Genomic DNA, 13,860 nt, shown 5'->3' with positions numbered 1-13,860 from the left:
TCTTCAGTTTGGCCCCTCCATTTCCACTGCACCTGCTTCCAAACTCGCCTGGATTTCCCCTGCACTGGACTAGCCTCTCTCAGCACTGACACCCTCTCAAGCTGCCATTTTTCTTTTTTGCCACCAAAGATTTTTTCCCCTTCAAAATTTCTTTTAAAAAAAATCACACCCGTATTATCCCTACTTTGTCACTACTTTTCACAGCAAGAAATGGGGCTTCCACTCCCAGTTACTCTCAGAAAAGTTTCCAGCAATTTCTAAACTCTAAATTCAATGACTTATTCATTGATTTGCAGCTAACATGAAGAAATTATAGGGAAAAAAGTAAAAAAAAAAAAAAAAAACCTCCACACCCTGAGATACTCACCTATAACATTCTGGCGACCATCCTTCCCCTATCTGTCTATACATACATACAAGTGATGTTTCATGATGTTTCATCCTAGATATTTTGTAAGCAGTCCTGTTCTTTATTTTCTTCCCACCCACCTCCAGGTGGCATGGATTCCGGTCCCATCACTTTATGGCAAAGTGACAAGGAAAAAATGGAAACAGTGACAGACTTAATCTTCTTGGGCTCCAAAATCACTGCAGATGACAACTGCAACCATGAAATTAAAAGACACTTGCTCCTTGGAAGAAAAGGTATGACCAACCTAGACAGCATATTAAAAAGCAGAGACATTACTTTGCCAACAAAGGTCCATCTAGTAAAAGCTATGGTTTCTCCAGTAGTCCTGTATGGATGTGAGAGTTGGACCATAAAGATGGCAGAGCACCAAAGAATTGATGCTTTTGAACTGTGCTGGAGAAGACTCTTGGGAGTCCCTTGGACAGCAAAGAAATCAAACCAGTCAATCCTAATGGAAATCAGTCCTGAACATTCATTGGAAAGACTGATGCTGAAGCTGAAGCTCCAATACTTTGGCCACTTGATGCAAAGAACTGACTCATTGGAAAAGACCCTGATGCTGGGAAAGATTGAGGGCAGGAGGACAAGGGGGGCAACAGAGGATGAGATGGTTGGATGGCACCATCGACTCAATGGACATGACATGAGCAAACTGAGAGAGAGAGTGAAGGACAGAGAAGCCTGGCGCCCTGTAGTCCATGGGGTCGCAAAGAGTTGGACAGGAGTGAGCAACTGAACAACACCACCACCACCCACCACCACCCATAGTATCAACTTGTCTCTTCCCAAGCAGCGTTGACATATATACAAGATTTTTTAAAGCATTTTATAAGCGACACAACCAGGATCCTATTATACATGGTGTTTTGCCTCTTCTTTTCTCGTGGGAATCCTTCTGAGTAGTACAGAAACCCAAGGCATGGATGCGCCACATTTTATCCAGCTACCCCTTGCTGAAAGCACCCACTTAGTTTCCAGCTCTTTGCCACTACAAACAATGCTGTAATAAATATTCTTCTACAAATTACATACAGCTGCTTTTACTTCTATGGGATGGAATCCTGGGGGAAGCATTGCTGGGTCAAAGGCTGTGTGCATTTTACTTTTTAAGAGACTCTGCCAGACTCTTCCATAGTGGCCTTTCCCTCTCGCCACGCTGGAACACTGCCTTTCCCCAGCATGTCTGCCAGCAAGAGATAGTGTCACTTTAAAACTGTTTGCCAGTTTGGCAATCTACTATACATAAAGTTGAGAAACTCTCCCTCACCACCTATCCTGCCCAATGGCATTCGGGAAATTAACTCCCCTCTCTGATGGTGTTTCTGAGCTACCTCTGTCTCCTAGTCTTTTTCTCTCCAAAAATTAAACCCCAAACAAGGCTGCATCCCCGTCATTTTCTCCTCTCTTTTCACATGTGCTTGCCTGACAACCTCATTCCTGCACAGGGTTTTAGCCATTATTTCTAGAAGCTGAATCCAGATTGACAAACCCAACCAAGACGTCTCTCTGGAGCTCCAGATTTCTAACTCTTCAGAGGATATTTCTAACTGTTCAGGGACCCAGTGCCTACTGACACTCCTCAAAACTCAAAAGTTTCAAAAATCAGGAAGACCATCTCCAAACTCTCCTTGACTTGCTCCCAACTTCCCCCCATCCCATCTCGCCATGCTCTTAGCAGCACCATCTTCATCACAGGTATCTAGACCTGGACATCATAGTTTACTCTCTGACACTTCGCCCCCATGTCCAGGCAGGAGCCCAGTTTGGGCAGTTCTTTGTTCTCTTATTAAGTGGGTACAGACTCTCCTCAGATCATCAGGACCCCAGTTCCAGCAGGGGTCCCTGACCCTGCCAACACCTCCCCAGCTGCTCACTAAGTTGAACTCAACCTTACCACACTCTCACGATCTTCTAAGCTCTGTTCCAATCTACTGTCCAGCCTTTCTGCTGACAACCCCTTATACTCCAACCTCAACAGGAGCAAAGTCTGGTAGCCTTGAGGGAGATCTTTTTCTGATAGGAGAAGAATTTGTGGAGAAGGGACAGAAACAGTCAACAGATGCTTATTGGAATTCCCTCTGCTGCCTTGGCACTGCCAAGGAAATGTCTCTCTCTCTCAGCTTTAAAGAGGAAATATATTAGGAAAGGAAACTAAGTAAATGAAACATAATATAAACTGACAGAAGCTATAATAAGATCTATGTGTACACTCCAAAATGTCCAAAACTAAAGACAGAAGAGGCCTTCTCTGGTGGTTCAAACACTAAAGAATCTGCCTGCAAAGTGGGAGACCTAGGTTCATTCCCTGGGTTGGGAATATCCCCTGGAGAAGGGAATGGCTACCCACTCCAGGATTCTTGCCTGGAGAATTCCATGGACAGTGGAGTCCATGGGGTCACAAAGAGTTGGACACGACTGAGCGACTTTTACTTCAAAACAGAACAGGAAAACCATCCACCATGTCAAGAGCATCATACATTTATCCTAACACCACAGATTGTTTTACAGACACATCTGTCTCATGATAGTTTCGTGAATCTGATATTCATAAACGGCTGGCAATCAAACTCAGCAAGAGAGCAGAGCTCTATTATATTATACTATAGTATAAAAAAAATTCACTAGAGTGAACTAAATAAAACTTACTAAGTGAAACTTGAAGAGACAAAACTCAGAAAGTATCTGGCACAATAATTCACGTTTAAACTAGCCATTTGAAAAACAATGAAAATGACTACTTAATAAACCTTCAGTTGATGCTTATGAGTTAAATTTTGTCCTGAATAATTGAGGAAAGATTTTAAAAAACAGAGAGATAAGCTCAGTGACCTCAGAGAGTACAAATATTGAGGAGAGATGAAACATATTAATACATCTAGGAAATGAGATAAGAGATGATGAAACAAATTTTCAAGGGCAAAAAAGTCAATACAAATGGAATATGAATAGCATGAGATTAGTGAAAATGGATTTCCCAAACTCTGGCACATGAAAAAAGGTCCCCACATTCTTTGTGTCAAAGTGAACAGAATAATGATCTGCTCCACCTAAGCTGTTAAAAAAAAAAAGTCTGCCTAACAGTATCTTCAGTGTTTTCCAGCCCAGCGAAAATGACCAGAATCCAAGTTTCAATTACACTTATAGCACTTTGCAAAGATGCTGTGAGCACTGCTGCAGCCACCAAGACTCCAGCCTCTTCTGATGGGAACTGTCAACAATCAATCATACATGCTAATGGTGGATGCGGTGTCCCAGATAATTTAAACAGCTGTCAGAGCCGAGCGGCGCTTCAGAATTCCATATGGCTTGTAAAACGCACATGTGCGCTCACCCTGCCCCCTTCCTAAGAAAGAACCAGGAGGAAAGGTATGAAGCCAGGCAGACTGGGACCCACTCCCAGCTCTATGCTTTCTTCACCTCTACAGTATGGATTTCCAATCGCCTTTCCACACAGTCATAGGGAGCATGAATTTTTAAAAGCCCGAGCACAGTGCTCAACACAAGAGGTGCGGGAAATGTTAGCAACCAGGGCTTTCTTCTCTTCCCTTAGCTCCTCCCACCTCTCACTGCATGCCACGTGCAGAACAGAGAGCTCTCTCGGGCACACATTCTAAAGCAAAAGAGAGAAAACTCTGTGCCAATGGGGAATTTGTAGAGGTTTTTTTTAGGACCTGCTTTGTGGCTTACCTATGGCGCACACACACCTTCGGCGGTGCAGAGCAAAGGGACACAGTAGGTGATTAAATAGCTAACCCCACTAGGAGATCCTAAGTAAAGAAAAAAGTATGGGAGACGCCTGTGAATTAATGGTCACTCAAGAAAGCAGGTTTTCTTAATCACAAATCATGCAACAGAAGTATGAGACGTGCCCCCCAACAAGAAAACAATGATGGTATGAAACCCACATCCTGCCCAGTGAGCTCAGTGAATGAATGGTTTCTAGGACACGCTCCTCTGCACACACTGAAAGCAAAAATATAAGGAAAGGGGACATTATACTAAAACCCGAGATGACTTACCATTTTTAGCATATGTTACCCCCTTTTGGCTCATTTTTATTGCACTATGACAATCCCAGCTTGACCACGTAGGGACACAAACTCCCCAGCCCCGCGTGGAGGAGGGGGAAGGGATGATGGAAGCGTGATGTCTGTTCAAGAATGTGGAAGATGGTGGCCTCTTTCCCCCTCCTCACTTTTCCTTTGATTAGAAAACCTTTTTTTTTTTTTTTTTAACTGAATCACCTTGCTGTGCCCCTGAAACACTCTAAGTCAACTATGCTGTGTTGAGTCGCTCAGTCATGTCCAACTCTGTACCAAACCATGGACTGCAGCTCGCCTGGCTCCTCTGTTCACGGGGATTCTCCAGGCAAGAATCCTGGAGTGGGTTGCCTCTTCCTTCGCCAGGGGAACTTTCCAACTCCAGGGATTGAACCAGGGTCTCCTGCCTTGCAGGTGGATTCTATACCAGCTGAGCTACCAGGGAAGCCCGTAAGTCAACTATACGTCAATAAAATATATATATTAAGGAAAAACTAATCCAAAGACACTGTCCTTTCTATCGATGGTAGTTTCAAAATATCTATGATTCTGTTATGCATGTGTGTGCGCTTAAGTCACTTCAGTAGTGTCCAACTCTTGCAACCCTATGGGCCATAGTCCACCAGGCTCCTCTGTCCACAGGATTCTCCAGGCAAGAATACTGGAGTAGGTTGCAACGCCCTCCTCCAGGGGATCTTCCCAACCAGGGATCGGACCCAAATCTCTTATGTCTCCTGGATGGATGTTTAGTGTGTATTAAAAAGATAAAACTGTTGCCTAATTTCTCAGAGAGCAGCACTCTCATGCACGTCCACTAATAAGCCTCACAAGTGTCCTATGCTATAAGTCACTTTTTACCTCTCATTTTGCCTCTTGCCGAATTTTTTCTGCACAGAAACAGAACTGAAGCTCCTCAGAGCCTCTCTAGAATGCCAGCCACCTAGCCATTTCAAAACCATCTTAACCATCTGCTGACCTGTAAACCCCAGCTGCATTAGGGGAATGGGAGAGGCATCTTATGCACAGAGAAAGCCTGGGGCCACCAGCATGAAACGGGGAGCGCATCAAGGCTGAGTGCAACTCAGAAGCCCTAGAGGGCTGTCCACACTCACCTGGTGGGAGAAGGTGGGCAGGGAGCTTACCTCTCCCCTCACCATCTACCTGAATCAGAACTCATTCAAAGGTCTCTCCTGTTATTTTAACATTTAAGTAGATCAGGGACTCCAGTGTTGTGGTGTGAGATTTTAAGGTGGGGGGTGTGTGTGTTAGTTGCTCAGTCGCATCCAACTCTGCAACCCCATGGACTGTAGCCTGACAGGCTCCTCTGTCCATGAGATTCTCCAGGCAAGAATATTGGAATGGGTTGCCATGTCCTTTTCCAGGGGATCTTCCCGATCCAGGGATCGACCCTGGGTCTCCTGCATTGCATGCAGATTCTCTACTATCTGAGCCACCAGGGAAGCTCTTTAAAGTTGTGGGGTGGGGCGGGGGCGGGGGGGGGGAGTTGTATATATTTCTATGACAGCTTTGCAAACTGACCTGTGGTGAATTCTGTGAAATATCATTGTGTATATCATATTATAGAATCACGACTTAGAAGGCTTTGGTTGATGAGTATGCTTTTGTTTTTAACATCCCGCACTAACCTAACATGGGCTTCCCTGGGGACTCAGATGGTAAAGAATCTGCCTGCAAGCCGGGAGACCGGAGTTAGATCCCTGGGTTGGGAAGATCCCCTGGAAAAAGGGAACAGCTACCCACTCCAGTATTGTCGCCTGGAGAATTCCATGGACAGAGGAAGCTGGCAGGCTACAGTCCGTGGTGTCGCAAATAGTCGGACATGACTGAGAGACTTTCACTTCATATCACTTCATACTCACCTAACATAAGGGCAGAAAAAATGTCTGTGTGTGTGTGTGTTAGGTCTATATTCAGTGTAAATCTCAAAGGGGGGAAAGATCAAAACAGAATTATCCTTTTCTTCCTGTTCTGTGAACTTCCCCTTCGTCAGTGAGCTGTCACAGTAAAGAACATGGTAAGAAGTGAGGCGCCAAGTGAAAATCTGTACAGTGTAAACTGAACAGGATAAAATTGGGGTGGGGGAGATGTGGGGAGGAAGAAACAGGACTTGAACCTAAAATGTTTGCAATAAACTGCCCAGAAGAAAAGATGATCTCTTTGAATTTGCAGGCTCTATCCAAGCACTATATATTATTTATTAACCACTCCTTTTTTTTCTTTGTATAAAGAAATTCAGTACAGTATCAGCTTTGATATATTTACAATATCCCTCTTGGAGAAAGTCCAGAGTCTACATTTGGTTTTAAAAGAAGGTTCTTCCTGCATAGAAGCGATCTCAAAAAGCCAAAACACACATTCAGAAAAGCTGAGCCTCTTGTTAACATTTCCCAAGCACACAGTAGCTATGCACCATTTGGTACCCACCAGAACGTCTCCGAAAATATCACAAGGCTGCCAGTTTCTCCACGAATTTATGAGACTAATCTTGAAGAAGTGTCTGTTTGCAGAAGAATTCCATTTTTACTGGTATGCCCATCAAAAATTTACTGTCTCCCCAAGGAGAGTCCACTGGTTTTAGTGACTTGGCCAAATATCAAAATAGCTTGTAATTAAATGGATTTCTGAGAGCCAGATAAGGTATTAAAAACCGAGGGTGATCCCAAAGGAACGAAGCTTATGCATAGCACATGTTTAAATAATATACTCATCAATACACTCGGCAAACCACTGTCAGACACACTTTTGAGGAGAAAGATAGATCAAGTGACCCAAGGAAGTTTGCTCTGAAGACAGGCCATTTCTGTCCAGTCCTGGGAGTGACTGACAACCATCTACATTTTTCAAAATAAATATTTCATACCCAGTCATTTTACTGTTAAGAACATCTGAAAAGTCATACAATCTCTATTCGGTTCCTCTGCATTTCAAGTTGACACTCAGAATTCATCAGTTTTATCTATGATCAAGGGAGAGAGCACAGACTAAACGATCACCTGTCCAAAAGGTTTTCTAACAAATGTCAGTTCCACAAGGACACTCTCATCCCTTATCGACAGCCGTGTCTTACAGATCGAGTGGTCCCTGCAGTATCTAAGCATGTCATGAAGTGCTGTCCCAACAGAAACACGACCTGGGAAGAACTGCTCCCAAATTAATTTTTTTAACCTCCTTCCCAGACTTAAGAAAATGAAAAACCTGTCAATTTATGTATATAACCATATCTCCCAGATCCCCCAGACCCCATCTTTAGGGAAACTCCATCTAGAACAAAGCCAGTCACCTGTGTGTGACTCAAAAGGTGTGTCTATAGCATGTCACAAGATTTGTTACAGTAACACAATAGTAAAATTTTAAGGGGAGTCGTGGGTCTCCCAGAAGCACAGGCTTACAGAAACCTTAGGCATTATCATCACATACACAGTTGAGCCTTGAACAGTGTGAGGGTGAAGGGTACCAAACCCAACACAGTCGAACGTCCTGTGTAACTTTACAGTCAGCCCTCTGCCTGTGGTTCCATATCCACAGTCAACCCACCGTGGAGAGTGTAGTACCGCAGTACACGTTGACTGAAAAACAATCTGCAGAGAAATGGACCTGTGCAGTTCAAACCCATGCTGCTCAAGGGTCAACTGTATTTTCAGTCACTTAGTGGGAACACTAACGTGTTGGTCAAGTGTGGAGGGTCGGTAAAGCAGCACTTGTTTCTAAACGGTGAGGAGCAAAGCAAACATCAGCAGGAGCCTCAGGTACCCTGGCTGCCTATACAAGCTCCTGAGATCTCAGGGACCTCAGCCCAGAGCCCCCGAGAGCTCATCACCTCCCAGCTGATTACTGACGCCTGGAAATCCACTTTCAGAGCACCAGTCTTTTGTTTGCTTCAGTCCAAACTTTTTCAAAAACAGTTTGCTGTTTCCCATCTTTCCTCCCCTCCACCACTTTAGAATTTATTCTTAACGGAGAAGCAGGAAGCAGCACAAACATACTCATTATGGAAAAACTCCCCAGGTGATGAAAAAGACTCCTCCCCAGACTCAGAACCTCTGCTTCAGAGATATTCTAGGGGTATCTAGCTAGCTAGCCATTCATCCATCTGTATCTACCTAATTTATCTACCAACCTTTCTAGGAATATCAAGAGACAGGAAGAGAGAGATCCCTAGAATGGATATACTTGTGTGTGCACACACACACCTGCGTGGGGTGTGTATAAATGTGTTTATAGATATCCATACACACACACACACACAGATGTGTGTATAACTTTGATAAGTAAGACATTTTGCCTTATGACTTAGTTATATCTACATGATGGTTAATTTTGCCAACCTGGAAGGTATTTGGGAATGAGACTAACATTTAAATCAGTGAACTGTGAATAAAACAAACTACTCGCCATAATATGGGTGAGCCTCATCCAACCACTTGAGGACTTGACTAGAACAGAAAGACCAGTCAGAGGAAGAGGGAATTCTCCAGGAGACTGCCTTCAGACTTTGTCTGAACCATCACCCCTCCTGAGTCTCCAGGCTGTCTGCCCACATTGAGATTTTGGATTTGCTGGCCTCTATAATCACATGAGCCATTTCCTTCCTACAAACTCTTTCTGCATATATACATCTCCTATTGATTTTGTCTTTCTGAAGAAGTTTGTGAAGTCGCTCAGTCGTGTCCGACTCTTTGTGACCCTGTGGACTGTAGCCCACCAAGCTCCTCCATCCATGGGATTCTACAGGCAAGAATACCGGAGTGGGTTGCCATTTCCTTCTCCAGGGGATCTTCCCGACCCAGGGATCAAACCCAGGTCTCCCGCATTGCGGGCAGAAGCTTTAACCTCGGAGCCACCAGGGAAGCCTTAACTAATCGACTCAGCGACGTCAATGTCAAATGTCAATATATATAACATATAACATATATATTCTTATCTTTCTACCTATCTATATCATATGATATTGCATACATATCCTACATACATCTAAAGTGTGTGTATACACAGGTCTGTATTAAACTCAAAAGTTTCAAGAAACGATATCCTTACTACATGCAATATATTTAAATACTTTCTATTCCATGTTATGCTATGTCATTCCATCTCATGTGTGTCTGAATATGGGTCTTAGTAAAGAAAAAGAGAGTCAGAAAGGTATTGGAATCTTTTTAAGTCTATCACTAGAATTAAAAATAAATCAACCACTAAACGGAGGTCACTACCTGTGATTCATTGTCTGAAAAACACTTTCCTTCAGAAGGCTGAGCACTTCTACAGTGTCTGCACCTGGATTTCTCAGTTAATAAACCATGGATATTGTTCCATTCTCATGGACATTTTGCTTCTATTTTTCTTATAAGGAGGATGAGCCAAAGAAGAAAGAAAATAAAGGTTTGAAGAAACCCAGAACAGGGACTCATTGAGTACCAAAGTCAAGTTTAAACTAATTAATAATTTCACCTAAGGCTGGTTTCAGGGCTTCCATAAAGTGGCTGACAAAACAAACCAAGAGCAATAGGCAGACATCTTCTCTGGACATTTGTGATGTCTGAGATGTTTCATTCTTTTATTAGAAAGTTGGTACTGCTATTCTCCTTTTTATCTATTTTCCAGGAAAGATTCCAGTAAAGGTTAGGAAATCCAATTTTAGGCTTGACCACCAGGCTTACCAGAACAGCCTTTCAACTCAATTACACACACCTGCTGAAACCAAAGGCAGGAAGACATGTCCCCTGACCCTCCACCCATTTCCTTTCTGATTAGAATTTCCCCATTTCTTGCCTGAAATGAACTGTTCATTTTTTTATATATATTACCATGAGAATTGAGTGGCAATATAAATTCCTATTTATATAGACTCAATTCCTATTTATATAGACTAAACATAGTCTCTTACAGGCACAACCTTACAGTTAAGTCTCTGGATCAGATTTGTTCAACTATTTAGGTAATAGTCTCCAGTTTCAAGAGCATGCAGAATCAAAGGGAAAATGACAAATGCCAGAAGCCTTAGAAATCATCTCTTCCATTGGATTTATCACTGTTTTAGGTTCTTCAGAGAGAGCCCAGGGCTGTCCCTCCTCTCCACTCCAAAGATACACAAAAATACACAAATCCTTTTATTCTCTACCGCTGCTGTCAGTAACATAATTCCAGTTTCTCTCTTTTGCATTTTGGAGTTTCACACAGTATGTAGTTTGGAACAAAAGACTCCTTTGGTTTCAAATATTTGAAAGCCACAAATATTGTACCATTTCTCAGATATAGGAAAACAGAGCCCCTGAGAAGCAGACTGGTATCCACAGAGCTACATCCCCATGCACTGAACCTCCAGGGCAGCTGTTCTCCAAATGCGGCCCAGGATCAACAGAAGCATCATCCCCTGAGAACTTCTTAGAAATGAAAATTCTCCAGCTGATCCCAGATCTACTGAACCAGCAACCACGAGGGGGTACTAAGCAATCTGTGTTTTAACAAGCCCTCCACGTTATATTGACGCCCGAAAGTTTAAGAACCCTGGAGCAGTCCCAGTATTTTTCCATTATTCTCTTCCTCTTCTTATTCTAGTCCAACATCCTTACTGCAATAAACATTCAGCCACTGCCCCAGAAACGCTGAATCTAACTTGAGAGTCACCCACTGAAAAAGTCAGGATGCTATGAGAGAGTATTTACTCACTGCTAGTGTAGTCTATACATTTTCTTTTCTCACTATAAGACGACACACATCCAGAGTCAAATAAAAGTTTTAATGCTTTCAACGAATAATTCAAGAAGGCAGAATTTACCAGTATTTCAGAAATTAAACCTTAAAAGGATGGAGCAGTGCCAGGAAACTTATTTCCAGAAAACCAGGATCATGGTACCCTGGGCTGTCAGTAACCAATATCCACTGAAAAGAGGGCTAAAGAGACAAAGTGAACAAACATAGGAAGATTATTAAACTATGAGTCAGCTCTGTCCAGGAAAACCTGGTTTGGATACCTCCAAAGAAGCAGGAATAAGACTGTTGAGCATAGGACTTCCCTGATGGTCCAGCGATTAAGATGAGGTCCCAGTGCAGGGTCCCCAGCCTTTGATAATTGATTTCACCTCGTTCTCTGTATGGTTCATGGCACAGGTCAGCCATCTCCATGGATGAACTCGCTGACCTTCGACAAACCAGGGAAGAGGCGCCATGCTGGCTAGCTGTCAATTATAAGCCACATCTCAATTTAATGCTGCTAAGTCACTTCAGTCGTGTCGGACTCTGTGCGACCCCATAGACTGCAGCCCACCAGGCTCCGCCGTCCCTGGGATTCTCCAGGCAAGAACACTGGAGTGGGTTGCCATGGGGTGCCATTGCCTTCTCCACAATTTAATGCTATTTTAACAATTTTCAAGGATCCCAAATAAGAAACTACATGAAGCTTCAACATCAAAAACTGAGACACTGTGAGAATCAACCTACTGAACCTGCTACTTGGTTTTCCTTTAGAACATAAAATCTTTTCTACTAGTCCCTACTAAGCACTCACTAGATGAACCTTCATCATGAAAGGTAAGGATACACTAATGCGGGGAGGCTTGCAGGGTGGAGACGGGGGTGGTCCATGAGGGAGAAGGGGCTTTTTGGCTCATTTCTTGAATAATATGAATAGTGTGATTGGCTAAAAAAAGAACACAGACATTGCCACATCCTCTGTTCATTTATTTGGATTAACAGGATACCTTGCAATAATGAAGGACTTCCCTGTAGTTCAAATAGTAAAGAATCTGCCTGCAATGCAGGAAACCAGAGTTTGATCTCTGGGTCAGGAAGATCCTCTGGAGAAGGGAAAGGCAATCCACTCCAGTATTCTTGCTTGGAGAATCCCATAGACAGAGAAGCCTGGCAGGCTACAGTCCATGGGGTCGCCAAGAGTAGGCATGAGTGACTAACACACACACACGCCTGCAATAATGATGCTGTAATATGTAGAACCTTCTTCATCTCTTAGCAGCATCTCCCTACTCCCATTCCACCCAAGGTCCTACCTGTTCACATAAATCTGGCTATACTCGCCAAAGCTTACATACAAATTCAGTAAAGACACAGATTTGAAAATCAGACTTCAGAACACAATTTAAGCATGCTTTCTATTTGACCAAACGGTAAGTTTTGGACTTCCCTGGTGGTCCAGAGGTGAAGAATCCGATGCCCGCCAATATACGGGACACGGGTTCAATCCATGCTCTAGAAGATTCCACATGTCGCCGGGCAACTAAGCCCATGCGCTACAACTAACCGAAGCCCGCACTCAGAGTCCATGCTGTGCTATGAGAGAAGGCACCCCGCAAGAAGCCTGCACACCGCAGCTAGAGAAAACTGGCCTGCAGCAACGAAGACCCAGCAGAGGCAGAAATAAACGATTAAACTGACCAGAAACGGACAGTGCTTACACCGGGAGATAAAAAGAAACAGTAAGTTTTCTTTTCTTGGGCTTCCCTTGTGACTCAGCTGGTAAAGAATCCACCTGCAATGCGGGAGACCTGGGTTCGATCCCTGGGTTGGGAAGATCCCCTGAAGAAGGGAAAGACTACCCACTCCAGGATTCTGGCCTGGAGAATTCCATGGACTGTATAATCCATAGGGTCGCAAAGAGTCGGACACGACTGAGCGAGTTTCACTTTCACTTTTTCTTTTCTTGGATGCTGTCATCGCAAGGCTGCCCTTGCAATTGAGGGTGTGTCTGGGAGCATGGCCCACTGTCTTCCAACAGAAAATCAGTCACAGGCCCCAAACTACCATCTTTATAGACACATTACTAACCTCTTCCATTAGTTTGGCTATAATCAAAACCAAAAAGTATTTTGAACTTCATGGACACGTGCTTTATAATTATTTTGCTTATCATACAAACTGATAGACTTGAAAGATGTTATTTCATTTTAAAACAATTATTAACAAAAAACATCATAGTCATTCATAACATGGGCCTCCCTGGTGGCTCAGCTGGTAAAGAATCTGCCTGCAATGCAGGAGACCTGGGTTTGATCCCTGGCTTGGGAAGATCCCCTAGGAGAAGGGAACAGCTACCCACTCCAGTATTCTAGCCTGGAAAATTTCATAGTCCATGGGGTTGCAAAGAGTCAGACACGACTGAGCAAGATTCACTTCACTAGTTATAACATAGAGTCAGGGCAAAGCTATGTTTCCCCCTGACAGAAGATAAAGGAGTAAGCTAAGATTCCTTTCAACTCAAATAATATATATAGTACTACCCTCAAATCTCCCACTCACACTTCATTAGGAAAAGGCCTATTTATCTTTGTGCAGATAACACAATCTGCTGTAACCCACAAAATAAGCTTGAGTTGTAGGCTGTCCTCTCCACGTACAATGTAAAGCTGTACATTCCTTTGAGTAGGCTCTAGATTGTCA

The sequence above is a fragment of the Oryx dammah genome, unplaced genomic scaffold, assembly GCF_014754425.2.
Source record: "Oryx dammah isolate SB20612 unplaced genomic scaffold, SCBI_Odam_1.1 HiC_scaffold_4, whole genome shotgun sequence".
NCBI lineage: Eukaryota > Metazoa > Chordata > Mammalia > Artiodactyla > Bovidae > Oryx > Oryx dammah.
The sequence above is the reverse complement of the archived record's forward strand: the minus strand, read 5'-3'. Positions refer to the sequence as shown.